At 53.9% G+C, this 15,860-nt stretch overlaps 1 protein-coding gene across 2 annotated transcripts in view; it reads left to right on the top strand.

The window, feature by feature from the left end:
• The window catches only part of Kazn (kazrin, periplakin interacting protein), an 802,099-nt gene that overhangs the window by 670,023 nt on the left and 116,216 nt on the right, over window positions 1-15,860 (top strand). The window contains exon 1 of one of the 2 annotated variants that reach the window (XM_023722519.1): window positions 15,793-15,796. The exons of the other annotated variant lie outside the window; for it this stretch is intronic. The gene's annotated coding sequence lies outside the window, so the exon portion shown is untranslated. Of the gene's footprint in view, window positions 1-15,792; window positions 15,797-15,860 lie in introns of those variants that run through there. 2 annotated transcript variants of the gene reach the window in all.

The raw sequence follows: 15,860 nt of genomic DNA, 5'->3' as shown, positions 1-15,860 counted from the left end.
TTTTTTTTTAACCTGGGATTGAACTCAGGCCCTTGCACTTACCAGGGAAGTGCTTATTCTACTGAGCTATCTCCCTGGCCCTGAGAAGGCAGTTTAGATCCCAAGCTCAAGTTCCTTTATTCCAAATGTGGATCTTGGGAGACAAAGGGGAAGGAACTGTCCACTGAGCACCAGTGACACTCTGAGCCTCTGCTGGACATTGTCGTCCACCTGGCTTTCCACCCACCTGGCCAGGGTCAGCATCTCAAGTAAGGGAGGAGCATGCAGGATTCTGGACACGATCATTAGGCTGGGTTGGAATCTCCTCTTCCAGTCCATTTCTTCCCCACTCTCTCCCCCTGAGCCCTGTAAGTTCCAAGCTCACTCAGGGCACACAAGGAGGCCTGTTTTGAAGTGCCACCTTCACCCCACTCTGCCCTGTGCTTGTGCTTTGGACAGGCTCTGCTGAGCAGCAGGTGCCCGTGGCCCCTTTCCCTTGCCATAGAAGCCAGCCTGTGGGTGGTTCCTGCTCGTCTCACCAAGCTCCAAGGCAGGTCTTGCCCCTGCATTCTTCCTCCACTGCTGGTCCTGCAACCGTTTCCCAGGCAGGACCCCGGGCCTCAGGCCAACTTCCTCAGGCAGCCTGGGATGGCCGCAGGGGCAGAGCCTGGTGACCTGAGTGTCCCAGGATGAGCCATCACCACCTACTCTGATGTTTGCATCTTTGAGCATCCCAGCCTGGGACCTGGAAAAATGTGGTGGTTGTCGAGAAAATGAGGCCACCCAAAGACTCGGAGTCAGTGTTCTGCGCCCAAGTGGGAACTTACTGCTGCATGGGGACCAACCTGGGATCCTGCCGTGAGCTCCCTGGGAGAAGTGCCACGCCTTTCAGGTGTTTGAGGGGAGTGAGCTCTGCTACCACACAAAGCTGAAGCAAGCTTGTGCCTCTTCTTCAGCATCTGTAAAATGGGCACAGGAGGATTGCTTGCCTGTGAAGAACTTAGGTCGAGGGCTTGGCCCACAGCAAACGCCCAGCAAGTGGGTGCAGCTACTACTGTGATGGGACTTTTCCTTTGTCTGGAAGTGGGAAGTCACCATGAAATGAAGTGCCACCATAGTGGGTCCGGGGAAGAAAACTTCCCCACCCAGAACCCCATGCCTCCAAGCTTAGATCCAAGGCCACTTGGAAAGGTTGCACAGGCCCTCTGTCCACAAATTAATTTATTCAGCAAATAATTGAACATCAACTCTATGTGTCAGGCATCTGTCCTGAGAGTCAGGACACAGGGGTGACAAGACAAAAATGGTGCCTGTCCTTGAGGAGTGTACCGTCTACTGGGAAATGATGGTCAGTAAGCATTTAGTAGGAAATCTCAGGAATACCCTGGTACCACGGCAAAAGAAAACAGCAGATGGGACAGTCGACTGTCAGATCTTCAGATAAGGTGGCTAGAAAGACCCTCCAGAGGCATGGCATCTAGGAGAGACCTAAGCCATGAGACCTAGGCACAGATGGTACAGGGAGCGGGGCCTCCCAGCCAGAGGCAAGCACGGGACAGGCCCTGAGCTTAGTGACAGGAGAATAAGGAGGTCACCAAGGGTGGCTAATGAAGTCAAAAATGGAAAAGGATGCAGTTGACAGTAGCAGGAGCCAGGGGACAGATGATCTCATTTTTATCCCTTTCAGGAGTTCAGAGTTTAGGCAGAAGGATTTTTTTTTTCTCCAAATGCCTTCAGGGTAGGTTTGGCTGGCTTGTGTTGTAGGGATGAACCACAGCAACCTGAGCCTGACTGCTTTGTTGAAGCAGCCACTTAAAGGACTGAGCTAAGGGGAAGGCCCCAATTTTTTTTTTTTGGTGGAACCAGGGATTGAACTCAGGCCCTTGCGCTTGCCAACGAAGCACTTATTCCGCTGAGCCATCTCCCCAGCCCTGAGTTCAGAGTTTAGTGAACGAAAAATAGGTACTTGGCAGAGCGCTCCAGGCAGGAGCTCACAAAGGCTGCTTGGCTGTACCCTGGATGATGGTGGAGAGAGGACAATGGTGGACAAAAGGTTAGGAAGTGACTACGACAAAGTCCCATGAGAGACAGCAGTGCCTGAGATCAGGGCGACGGCAGAAGGGCTGGTGAGAAACCATAGGACTCAAGCTGCATTTTGAAGGTGAAGCCAACGGGGCCAGCTAGTAAGTGCGTCCGGGCAAGCCACACCCCAGAACAGCGACCTCGGGGAAGTGCCCAGGACCCCAGAGCCAGGGTTGAGTCAAAAGCTCCGTTAGACCTGGGCCCTGCCCCACCCCGTGGCTGCACATCTCAGGGACAGCAAGGCCTCCTCCTCCACCTGAATGCAGAAGCCACGGGCCACACTCTGGGATAGAAGCCAGAGTGACAACCGAGCAACCAAGACAAGATCCTGAAATCTCTGGGCGCTGAGCCTCTCCAGCAGCGCAGCCCCTTTCTGAGGCTTAAACCTATAGACACCTTCGCCACAGGTGTGGAGGTCGCCAGACCCCTCAGGGGTTCCGGGGTCCCTTAGGGCTGATGCCCCTGGCAGGTCTGAGGTGGCGGTTTGTATGGGCCAGGGGAATTGTGGGCACTGGGCACAGACCAGGAACAGGGCACAATCTGATGGGCGTAAGTTGGGATAGGCCAGGAAATCCCGAGTTCTGAGAACTGCAATTTTTTAATCTTCCATGTCATATCTGAGGGGAGACTAATACGTAGCTGGAGCTGGAAAAGCGCAGGCCCTTCCACCGGCTTTACAGCCATTTGGGGAAATGGCGTGGTTAACCCAGGTGAACACAGTGAAAGTTCTGGAACGGGGCTCACTGGGGTGGGGGGGCCACCAGGGTTACAGACCAGGAATGGAGGGTGGGGACAGGAAGGCAGGCTCCGCAGAGCACATCCGGGCTTTGGTGCTTCTGCATCTGTCTGTTCAGAACATCGCAGCATTTGTGCTGAGAGTCACATAAATTAGAAACAACCCCTCGTGTGCTCCGCCTGTCCTCTCTTCTGTCTGCCTGGGTTGCCTCTGCTCTGCCTGGAAGGGTCGGGCTTTGCATTGAGACCTTCAGGGAACCCGAGTCCTCCCCAGTGCATTTGCAGATGGGCACAGAGAAAAAAGAACAGCTCAGCTACTTCTTTATATAGGAATCTTCGAGAGTGAGGACACTGGCATCTACTGGCCATGCTGCCCTCTCCGCCATCCCTGCGTCCAACTCAAACCCACTGCCCTCTGCACCCTCCCTGGGTGCAGGCATTGTAAAAAGTTCCCTTCTTTTAAATCAGTTGTAAAACATTAGGATAGAAACAAAATTTAATTTTAAAAAATCCCAGTCCCATTACTCTAGCATTAATAAGAAATATTTATTGAATGCAAACTCTGCTCCCCTCCGCTCCTAGAGTTTTCCAGTATCACTCAATTGGAGACAGCAGCAGCAGCAGCTCGCCCAGGCCTGGATGAAACCGACCCAAGTTGGGGGTGAGGGGGAGCCTGTCTGCATCTCAGAGCTGGGGGGATGGGCAGCCTGGAACGCAAGTCTAAGTGAGAGGCCACCAAGCTGGTCAATGGGTTGGTTAATTGGCTGATTAGCCTGGTGCTAGTTAGGCTGCACAGTACAGAGGCTTGAGGCCCAAGCTTGAGTTAGCAAGTTAGCAAGCCCCACCTCAGCACTGCCTCTTCCTGAGATGTGCAGCCTGCTGTGGAAACTTCTCCTACTCCCCGTGTGCACAAGGGTGAGGCTGGGTGCAGTGGTGCACACCTGTAATCCCAGTTACTTGGGAGGCTGAGGCAGGAGGATCACAAGTTCAAGACCAGCTGAGCAACTTTGCGGGACTGTATCATGAAATAAAATAAAATGGGCTGGGGATATAGCTCAAGGGTGGTAGGTCACTCGCCAAGAATACATAAGGCCTTAGGTTCAATCTTCAGTATCGATATACATATAGATAACATTTCACTAAAAATGACACAGAACATGCAATGATCATGCTGTTCACTGCCCGGTGGGTCATGGTTATGAATAGCAAGCACTTGTGCTAATGATATGACAGTTCTCTGCTTTCCCAGGTTTTTTTTTTAATTCTCCTCCCCCTAACAGGATGACAAGTGTGCACCACCATACCCGGACTTGGTGGCCAGCTCAGCACACCCAGGGGTGGGGTCAGCATGGCATGTGGTGCCAGGGATCGAACCCTGGTCCCTGCGCTTGCCTAAGCAGGTGCTTAGTCTACCAAGCTATCTTGCCAACCCTTGTTTTCACTGTCTTATTAAGCATCTCATGTGTTTTTCTGGAAGATGAACCAGGACCCTGGATAGTTATTCTTGTGTGGAGCTGGTAAGGGAATCATCCTTCGATCCCCAAAGTTACACAGGCTACCAAAGCCTGCAATCCAGGGGCCTGTGAACAGCAGAGATGCGGGTATAATGGAAGTTTTTGATTCAGCATTCCCCTTCTTGGTTTATTTATTTGGTTCTTTGGGGGATTTTCTGCTTTTTGAGACAGGGTCTCACTGTGGAGTTCAGCCTAGCCCTGAGCTCACTATGTAGCCCAGCTGGCCTCAAGCCCATGGTGGTCCTCCTGCCTTGGCCTTCTGAGAGCTGAGATTATAGGTGGCCACCTGTCTGGTCCAGATGTGGGCTCCTCACTCACTTGCAGTGACTTGCAAAAGTTCAGAGTGATTTCTTTCACCCACCTCCAGGCTCCTCTCCCACCATGGATATAATAGTTGAGGGTATTTGCACAGCTCTTTTTTTTTTTTTTTCAGTGCTAAAGATCAAACCCAGGGCCTTATGCTCGTGAAACCAGCAACTGACCCTTGAGCTACACCCTCAGCCCATATTCATGGGATTTAGTGATGATGAAGTTTTCCCCACACAGGGTGGTGCTGTGGCCCACGTAAACTTTACGTGGATACACATTGAGAATCCTTAATCTCAAAATTCAGAATAAAAAAGAAAGCTCCAAAATCTGAAGTGTTGCAAGCACCCACACCCACCCCAAGTGGAAAGCTCCTCACCTGACCATTGTGACAGGTCACGGTCACACACAGATGCACACTGCCATGGCGGTGCAGGCCCAGGTCCCAGCCCTCTGGGAGGCTGAGATAGAGGAGCTCAAGTTGAAGTCCAGCTGGGGCCACTTAGTAACTTCCCAAGACCCTATCTCAAAAATCTTAAAAAATAGTTCAAAAGTGTGGGGGATATGTCTCAGGGGGAAGGCTCTGTGTTCAGTCCTCAGTACCAGAAAACAAACAAAATATAAAAAAACAGACCTACTAACAATATTGCATGAAATTATCCTTAGGCTATGTAAATACCATGTACATGAGACGTGTAGGAATTTCTGTTTAGACCTGGTGCTCATTGCCAGAAAGCCTCATTACGTATGGGCAGATATTACAAAGTCTGGGAGAAAAAAAAAAAAATCCTAAAACATTTCTCTTGCAAGCAGTTGGGGGAAAGGACCCTAAACCCAGAGTTAGTGCCCTCACCAATCCCACCAACGGGTGGGGAAAGCGCAGCCCCGAGAACTTAAGTGTCTTCTCTGAGGTGGTGCGGAGAATTATCCTGCATCCCAGTGCAAGGAGCGCAGGGCTCTGCCGCGCCTTCCTACAGAGCCTGAAGACCCTTCCTGCATGACCGTGCCCCTTAGCTGGCCTCCCGGCTCCCCTCCCCCAAAATAAGATCTGTCTGGAAAATAAGGGGCCTTGAAAACTAGAGACCAGAAATGCCAGCCCAGGCAGCCTGTGCTTGTCCCAACCTCCATCGTTTTCTCTTGCTTGGTGGTTCTGGTCAGGCAAAGACAGCCTGGGTCCCCAGAAGCCCCCGGCCCTGTCATTGCTTTCTCACACTTTGTGGACCCCTTCCCTGGCGTGGGTGCCTGGGCCCCTTCCTGACCCTCCTGGGATCCTGCTCCTGGCTCTTGGCGGCTCTTGATTCAGCCCGTGGTTCTCAGCCGTAGTGCTGCAATCCCAGGACACCAGCAGGTGCTAAGCTGTGGGGATTTCCAGGCACAGCCAGTAGTTAGCCAAATGAGCGGCCCCACCCAATAGTTGCCAACAGCATCGCCACCCTCAGGGGTGACCACCAAAAAGTCTCCATTGCCACATGTCCCAGGGAGAAGGGCGCACAATGAGAAAAGCTGTGGTTTCACAGCCGCTGTACAGGAGGCATTGAGACCCAGCCGTGGGAGCAGGGACAGGAACAAGGCCAGATGCCCAGCAGTGGGAAGGCAGGGGGACCAGTACCGAGTGTTGGCCTGACATCCCAGGACCATACTGTGGCCTAGCCTCTAGCCCATCTTGAGATTTGTTTTCTCCAGAGAAACCAGAAATCCTGATTTTTATGGAACGTCTCCTGATCCTTAGATGTTGGCAATTAATGTGAATTGTTAAAAAAAAAAAAAAAAAAAAAAACACTGGGAAAAAACAAAATATGTCTGTAAGCCCAACGCAGCCTGCCGGCTCTGCAGTGTTCCCTGTGGCTGAGCCTATGTCCTGGAAGACCTTATGACTCCACGCTCAGTCTCTGAATCCAGTCAGACGGCTCCAGTCAGTGGCGTGGTGCCCTGCCACACGGAGCTGCAGAACACTCAGGTGGACAGGCGTGCATCCGCCTCCTGCTCCCAGGGGACTCTGCTGCCTCCAGTCAGTGAGGCCAAGCATGAGAAGGGGCCTGGGAGACTGCGTAATGGGACCCCTAATTACGTAGACAGGGAAAAGAGGGTGCTGCAGAGGGCAGTCTGTGACTACCCTAACAACAGGACCAAGTGCGTGCCTCCTGACTCCCTGTCCAGTGCTCCTTCTGGTCCAACACATTTGGGCCTCCCAGGCATGGGCACAGGTGACACAGAGCAGACAAAGGAACAGAGGGCACTGGATTAGCTCTGGCTCAGCCTCTCTGAACTGTGCCAGGTGGGTCACGTGAGGAGAGACACACTCACAAGCCAGGGCTGGCTTCAGGCGCCACCAGTATGCAACCTCTGTATCCTTCTCTTATCCTCAGTTTACTCAGCATTAAAATGGCTATGCACGGCGACCCCCCTGAGCCAGGACGGAGGATCCTTAGGAGTGTGAGCCCAGCGCTGTGGACACAGAGCACGCTCAACACTCTGCCCTGCCAGTCACAGGGCTACCCCTGTAATCTCAGACACTCAGGAGGCTGAGGCAGGAAGAGCACAAGATCAATGCAACCTGGCAGTTTAGTGACTTAGCAAGAACCTGCAGCACAATAAAAATAAAATGGGCTTAGGATGCGGCTCAATGGTCACACACTTGCTTAGCATGCGTGAGGCCCTGGTTTGGGTTTCCAGCGCTACAAGAATGAGAGACCCTGTTCCTGCCTTCCATTTCCAAGAGGCCTTGGGGTCCAGCAGCCAGCACAGTGGCCTTTCACTCCAGGACCCTCACCTGTGACCTACAGGGTCCTCAGTGTGGGAGAAGTAGTCCAATTTGAAATTCACTTTTCTGGGGCAGGGAGGAGGGATTTTCCTAGGGCCAGCCCTCTGAGCTACATCCCCAGCACCCCCTCCTCCTCCCCCTCCCCTTTTTTTTTTGAACACAGGGTTTTGCTAAGTCACTAAGTTGCCCAAGGGGCCTAAACTTAGACTCCTCCGCCTCAGCCTCCTGAGGGCTGGAATTACAGGAATGCAGCACTATACTCACTTCAAAGCCCACAGCTTTAGAACAGAAAGAATGCAGCTTCTTTTCCATTTAGCAAAACACATGTTTGCTTGTTTGTTTAAATGAGAAACTGGAGGGGGAAGATGCCAGTCCTGCCTGCGTATCTGTTCAACAAATCTGCCTGCTGAAACAGGCCCAAAGATATTTAAAGGACAATTCTGGGGAAAGAAGAACATAGAACCAATTCTAATTAGCCCCGCTGGGACCCTGGTCCTTGGCAACTTCTGTCCTAAGACAGGCAGGGCCTGCGGTTTCTTCCTGATACCCACCAGGAAGGACATCCTGCCTGGCTGTCCGGGCTGGGCCCTTGCTGGGGCTGCTGGGACAGTGAGGCCCATGGCCGGGGGCCTTTTGCAGCCATGGAAGCCCCTGTCTACCTAGATGGCTGTGCAGGGACCCACGTGCTCCTCTACCGAGAAGCACAACCTGGAGTCCCAGCTGCTGAGCTGCAGTGCCGGAGGGCCGGGCAGGGCTGCCGCAGAGCTGCCCTGCATGTTGGGACAGGTTGCCCAGGCCAGGCAGGTGGCCGCCTGAGCCTGGACTCTGGATGCAGGAAGCTGTGGGGGAGGAGGAAGGGACGTTATATAACTGTGACACTGCAGCCACTGGCAGTTCGACCTTGTCATGCTCTGATGCCTCTTTCCACCCACTCAGAAGGACACCAAGCCCCAGAGCCCTCCCACCGGACAGGGCAGTGGCCCTGAGCTTTAGGCCACCTGGAGGGCTGTGGCCCCACTCTGAGCCTGGGCAGGGTGGAATTCAGGTTTCTCCTACTTGCCAGGCATGCTGATCCTGTCTCTAGCTCGGAGAACATACTTTGAGAAGTTCGGCCTGAGGGCTTATGGAAGTCCATTTCTTTGGGCCTAGGATTGCTGTACAACCCCAGGCAAGCATCTGAGCCTCTCTGAGCTCCCATTTTTCTCAGCCTCAGAGGAGCTCAGCCCCACCTCAGAGCAGGGAGGCCTCAGTGCTGTTTGTGAGCGGCATGGAGATTTTCCCATGAAAGGCTCAGGCTGGGTCTTCACTGATGCCCTGTTCCTACTCCCTGTGAGCTGTGTCTCTAGGAGAGATGGAACCTTTAAATCTTAAAGGGACAGGCTGAGCCAGCATCTTGTGGGCTCCTTGCTAACCGGGCAAGAACCTCAGAGCCATTCCTCAACCTGGTTGCCGTAGGGAGCATCATGTTTCCTAGGGAAGGTGGCAGCAGCCCGGTGACAAGACTCGGGGCGTTCCGGAGAGTGACCATCAGAGTCATGTGGGTGCAGCAGTGACTCCCACATCAGTACCCTGTTGGGCCGCAAGCATCCGGGCGTTGGAGTCTGATGGCCCTGGCTGTAGCATGGGGACAGGAGTTCCAGGGGAGGTCCCAGGTGCCTGAGCCGGCTGTCCATGTGCCCAGCACTGTGCAGCCTTTCCCAGCTGCACCCCCTTCTCCCACAGGGTGGTCCTGGCACACAGCCAGGTGTTCTTATCTCGATTTACAAATGGAGAAACTGAGACTGGGAGGGTGCCCTGGCTGTCCACCTTGCTTAGAGGCTTGAAGTCTCTGCAGCAAGGGAAGTACACAGCTCTAGACCTCACGCCCTGGGGTGCCCCACGACTCTCCCAAGGGTTTCCCCTGCAGGAAGGCAGAGGAGGTGAGGTCAGGAGAGAGGCAGGCTGAGCACTCAGAGGACGGAGTGGGGAACAGGGCTGGGCCGGCAGGGAGGCGCTGAGGGTCCTGGTGGCTGGCCTTGAATTCACTACATGGCCTAGGCTGGCCCCAAACATGCAGCGACCCTCCTGCAGTACTCAGCCTCCCGAGTACTAGGTTTACAGCGCCTATCATAACCCCTCACTAGGAAGAGTTTCTTGAGCCACAACTGCTTGCGTTCGAATCCTGGCTCAAATTTCTGCGAGCTGTGTGACCGGAAACAACACACTGAACCTCTCTGTGCTTAACCTCTTCACCATAAAGCAAGGAGAGTAATCACATTTGTACAGTTGTTCTGGGGATTTGAACTGGGCTACTATGCACAAAGGGCATATTATATCTTATGATCATCCTCCATAATAACAACCAGTAACAGTCCTATCTCTGTTAACTGGTTAATTAAATGAGCACATTTAAAAAAAAATTTTGGAGACAGGGTCTCTCGTAGTCACCTGCCCCTCTCTGTTGTTATGTGTTCATGTGCTCTTCTCTCTTCTATAAAGCACTCCCTGAGCCCCTGGCTCAGGACATACAAGGAAGAGGACATATGAGATCCAAATCTTACGCTAGTTTACTTCCCAGCGCCAAAACCCCAGGCCGAAGCCAAACATAGAGAAACACGCTTGTAATCTTGTCACTCAGGGGAGACAGAGGCAGGAGGCCATAATTCAAGGCCAGCCTGGGCTAATACACCAAAACCCATAACCCAAAACCCCAGGTTGGAGGACCCCGGGTGGAATTCCACTGGTGGCCACCAGGGACAGCAGAGGGCCGGTCCCGCCCTGAGTCTTCGGAAGGGCTCCTGGGAACTCAGCTTTGGGAGGGGCGAGGAAGGAGGGAACTGCTCCACCTACCGGCGGCCCTAGCAGTACCCCGCTTGTGAGGGCTGGACCCTTGTACTTACTGGTCGCAGCGTGCTGGAGAAATCCTTTACCCTCCCTCGATTCCAGTGTTCCGTTCAGCACATGGGGGACTACGTGGCTTAGAGGCTTGAAAGGCTGGGAAGCACAGCCCTGGGGTGATAAAATACTCAAGTCACCAGCTGCCAGAGGGCATCCTGGCTGCCCATAGGGACCCTGCAGCCGACTGCGGGATGCGTCCCTCACTTACTGTGTCTCTGGGGGTTAAAGACCTGCCTCTCTGTCCGTTTCCTTAGCTGTCAATTGGAGGTGATAACCCTGTACTCGCTTCTGGGGACATGGGAAGAATTGAGTGAATGTGGAAAGTTCTTAGTATAGCGCCTAACACACACTAAGAGAACAGCCGCCATCGTAAGCGGTAGCATTTTGCTGTTGTCGTTTTTTATCCTGAACAAGCTAGTAGCTTTTAACTTCCTGTAGAAATGTCCCTGCTTGAAGCGAACTCCCCAAGGGGCTGAGGAGATCGGGGACACGTAGCCTCTGAATAAGGAAGGATCTAATCTGGGCTGGGTACAGCGGTGCACCAGGGAGGCTGAAGCCGGACCCGCCCCCCTAACTGCAGGCCAGCAGGAGTGGGAATAGTGAGACCCTGTCTTAAAATTTAAAAAAGCTAATTTCTGGCCCAAACCAGTGTGTGTATGTGTCTGTGTGTGTGTGTGTGTGTGCGCGCGCACGCGCGCGCAGCAGGCCAGCTGTGCTCTGAAATGCTTTACTGCTCCCGTCCTGCCCAAGAACTGGGCTCAGCTTCTGCCTATAGGGCAGGCCCCTTGGAAAACCCTGGAGGGGATCTGAATCCACGCCAGGTCCCTTGGGGCCCTGGGAAGACTGTCAAAGGGTGCTGGTGAGCCCGTGGCAGCCACACAAAGGTCTCCGGCATCGCCAGGACAGATGGCAAAGTAGAACTCCAGTAAAATCCTGCACCCCCCAGGACAAAGGTTTAAGCAGGTTTGGGCAAATCCCACTTTAATCCCCCATGCTGCACCTGTGCCCCAGACAGACTGAGTCCTACCGCGATGGCCAAGGGAAGGCCAGGAGCTCAACACTGTCCCTGCTGGTGGCCTCGGCTACAGGGGCAGCCAACAGTTTGCCAAGGCACTTGGAAGTCACTTTGGAGTCACTGGGCGCCGGCTGCGGGCTACAGATCTCTGTGGTGCCTATGGGGTGTTGGTGTGGCTCAGAGACCATGGGCTTGTCACCGGCCACCCCCAGCCCTGTCCCTCGGTCCAGGTTTTGAGGTTTTCCCTACACCAGGCACTGTGCTCACCATCAGCCACATCTCACGGAAACCTCAACCCACCATGTGTCACCATGGGGCCATTTCACCCCATGGATGGGGAAGCTGAGGCTCCTAGGGGAAGTAATTTGCCCATGAGTGTCAGAGGTGGGGTTTCAGTCTGGGTCACTCTGCCTCCAGAGACTGTCCCCACCTCCTGGTGGCAGCCCCCAAGATGGCCAAGATGAGTCCCGCCTCTTGGTACCCATGACACACTTCTAATGAACAGGGAAGAGGTGATGAGGTGTCACATCCAAGGTGAGGCTGTCTTGTGCACACTGTCACTTGCTCTTCTCAGAGCCCCCTACGGGGACAAGCTGCCATCCTGTGAGGATATCCAGCAGCTAAAGAGAAACTGAGGTTTTCAGCCCCAGGCGCAGAAGGAAAAGACTCTCACCAGTGGTAGGGCTCGGAGGAGACTGTCCCCCACTAGTCCTCGAGTTGATGCAGGCCTGGGGCCATCTTGATTGCAGCTGAGAGTGTCTGTGAGCTAGGCCACACCTGGATTCCTGCCCCACAGCTGCTACAGGTGATCAGTGCTTGTCATTTTCAGGCATTGAGTTTTGGAGCAAATGTGTGGAGTCAAGAGTCACCCTCATACTCCCTAAGCCAACCGTTTGCTCTGCTTTTGTCAGTGAAAGTACTTGAGGCCAAGACAGAAAGGTCCCCCTTCAGCGTCACAGGCCTATTGGGGCACTGCAGCCGAAGCCCCCAGGCTCTCCAAAAGTCTTGCTTGGAGCTCACAGTTGTGTCAGAAAACAGCACATCGTTCACTGGAACCATAGGTCCCTGCCTTGTCTGAGCTGGAGCGGCCTGGAGCCAGGATAGTCGGAGGGCCAGAAGATCAAAATAAAACATCTTCTACGGGTTTTAAAAACACAGCCAAGAAGAAAATACCTGAGCAATTCCAGCAGGCTCAAATATCCAACTGCAGCAGATGCCAAATAGAAAAGGAGCTCTTAATGGGATGTTTCTGGGTTTCATTCCTTAAGCCAGATACACCTTGGGGTTTTCTTCTGTGATTTAAAGGAAGTTCCCCTGGGAACAAGGGGGCCACTGTGAATGGGCCTTCATTGGCCCCTGTCCCCAGGCAATGCTGTTTTCTTTGGCAGCACCCTGTTAGCCTGAGGTCAAAGTCAGGGAACACCTCTGACCGGATGCCCATTCTGGTCTGTCCCTCACCCCACACCCCAGCTTCCTACCAAGGCCGGTGCTCTCTAAACTGAGTTGCCACAAGGACTGGCGGGATACAGTTAATGATGCCTTTCCCGACCTCCCAGAGTGCGCTTCCTGCTGCAGCAGAGGCCTGGCCTGCGTGTTCCAAGAAGGACGGAGTAACTCAAGCCTCGGTCCAGTTGTCTCCACCAGCTGCCAGCATGTGTGCTGGTGTGACAGCCCAATGCAGCCCAAAGGGCAAGGCCCCTGGCTTAACGAATAAGAATTTCAAGGCCACAACAGCAAAGCACAAAGCCCAGGCACAGGGAGTGTCTACACAACTAAAGCACTCAGATATTAGGCCTGCTTTGTCCTCTCCACTGAGACCCAGCTTCAGTTGCCTTTGGGTGGGATCTGCCCACGAAGCAAGGGGCTATCAGCTCTGGACTCCTTGAAAACTGGGATGATGGTGATGCTCAGCATGACACACACACACACACACGCATGCACACACACATGCAAACACAGACTCAGGGCCCAACTCTGCTAAGTAAGGGAAGCAGAAGTTCTCCAGGGCTGTGGCCTCATGAGCTGGATCAGATGGCTGAAACACAGTTGAAAATGTGTGTACAGTGGTCCCTCTCTTATCCCGGAGATTATGTTCCAACCCCCCCCCCCAGCAATAAGTGAAAATCAGCAAAGTAGGGACATTATACTTATTTTAGTATTTATATAGATTTTTAAGGCCTTATAAACCCATCCCACACTCTTATAAACCTTCTCACACTTTTAAAAACACTTTTAATGTTCTTAATCATTTTCTAAACTCATAAACCTACGTAATTTTAACAACATGTGTATACTGTACAGTGCTGCAAAATCCTGCAATATAGCAAAACACCCACAATAAATAATTCAGATTAGTATTTTTTGAAGACCCATGAAACAGCAAGTCAGCAAAAGCCAAACCACGACATATCGAGGGACTACTGTAGGCTCCTTCAAAGGTTCAGAGAGACCAGCAACAGCAGCAGGAGGATGAATGTGGCAGCTGGCAGCGGGGCAGACATTCTCCACATGTCCACACGGATGCTCTTCCTTCTAGTCTTCCTTTTCCTCCTTCTTAAAGTTCATAGAGTTGTCAACCTTCCCAACATAGAATTCACATAAGAAGCTGTATTGCCGATAGCTGCAAAAAGAAAACAACCAGAACTACTAGGTCCCCCATTCTTAGCACATACAGCTGCCGCCTCTCTGCAGGGGTTGACTTCGTATTTGCCACAGTCCCCACCGTCCCCTGAATTGCGGATACCAAATCCAAATGACACTGGTTCCCAGGCTGCCTTTTGCCTCTCCCCAGAGTTCAGGGGAAAGGACATCTTCCTACCAGGAGGGGGAGATAAAAGCCCCACCAGGAGTTCTGTTCCTGTCAAGCAATTGGGGTGAATGTGACTGTGGATGGGAGACGTTGTCCTAAGTGTTGACATGAAAAACGCCAGGAAGTCAAAGGAATGCCTGCAGAAGCAGACCTGGCACCGTGGTCCCTGCACAGCCCACCTCATTCAGGCCATGGGCGCCCCCCCCCAAGGCATTTCGGGTGCATTCCAGGACAGAGGTCTCCGGGACCCAGGGTCTGGTGGTCCCAGTGTGTAGGCTGATCTTTCTCTTGCTTGGTTCTGCCTTCCATCTCAGGCAAGAGAGAGGACTCAGAGATTCCCAGCACTCCCCGCCATCAGACCTGTGGTCAGTTTCCTTCTTCCAGGCGTGCAGTATTTTCCCTGTGGGTCTTTTGCTTCCACCACAGAGCGCCTTCAGCAGTCATCACGCCTGTGTGCCCTCCACCGAGGTGCCTAGTTTCCCAGCCATTGGGAAGGTGACAAGGATGCAGGGGAGGAAGCTGGGAAGGTCATGGTGGTGGTGGTCAGGCCACTGTGGCTGCAGCTAGGCGGGCCTTCCTGCCCACCCTCAGACTTGAGGGAAGGTAATTTGGTTCCCACAGATTGCTGAGAGTCATGTGCCAGCGAATTAGAGACTCCCCACAGTTCAGTCCCGGGCCAGTGGAAGCCCTGGGATCCTGTATGAGCTCTGGGCAGGGCGGGGTGCCTGTTGTGAGAGGGGGCTCTGGGGCCCCACTGAGCGTGTGTGGCTCTCACCCAGCTGTGTAGCCTTGGCTCCCCCATGTCTACAATAGGAGGAAACCAGACCTGCCTCCTGAGGCTGAAGGGGGATAATTAGTCCTTCCAAACAGCGTCGTAATCCCTAGATCAAAGGGGCCCCGGAGCTGCAGCGCACTTTATAGGACACTGGCAACCGGTAGAACATTCACTTCAGGGGTGGGGAGTGCAGAATCGCAGACCTTCAAGGTGCCTTGTCCTGCCTGCGTGGCCACCGAGTAACACCTACACACACACACACACACTTCCAGTCCAGGGCCTGGCCTTTTCTGGGAATCACAGAGTTCACATGTAGCTCCACTGATGGAGAGTGGGAATTACTGATGCCCCATTTTACAGATAGGGAAGCCGAGGCTCAGGAAGTGAGGTATGATCGCAGGGTTTCCCACCTGATCACAGTGCCTTCAGGGGTGCAGGTACACACCCCTATTGTCACCTAAGGAATGGCAGGTCACAGTACAAAGTGGAGGAACAGTTCCAGGGTGCTACCTTCTTCCTACCGGTTTCTTCCGCCCTCTGCTGGCCGGATCTGCCAGGGCCAGGGCCAGGGCCAGGGCCACGGCCGCCCCAGTGGTACCCGAAGAGCCAGGCAGGGCCTGCAGCCTTTTCCTGACCACACTCACTTGGGACTTTCCAGGACTTGGCTCGAGGCTGGCACTCTGGACTCCGGGCGACTTTTCTGAAAAGGCAGTGTTGGGGGCTCCGGGAGCGACCCGGGCTCCGCCAAGCTCCTCGGGGCGCCTGGGGGCGGGGCCCGGTAAGGGGAGGGGCGAGCGGGGCCCTCGCTGCCCGGAAGGAGCGGGAGGAGGAGCCGCAGGCCTGGAGTCGCTCCCACGTGAGGCTCCGGGGCCGGATTCCTCGCGTGCAGTGGCCGCGGCCGGCCAGGCGTCGGGACGCACTGGGAGCCGGGTCCGGCGGCTGCGTCCGGATGCGGCGGCCCCCGGGACTGTGATCGGGCGCCGGCCGTCCGAGCCCGAGCCGCCGCT

The sequence above is a fragment of the Octodon degus genome, unplaced genomic scaffold, assembly GCF_000260255.1.
Source record: "Octodon degus isolate 3935 unplaced genomic scaffold, OctDeg1.0 scaffold00092, whole genome shotgun sequence".
Lineage (NCBI taxonomy): Eukaryota > Metazoa > Chordata > Mammalia > Rodentia > Octodontidae > Octodon > Octodon degus.
The sequence above is the reverse complement of the archived record's forward strand: the minus strand, read 5'-3'. Positions and strand labels throughout refer to the sequence as shown.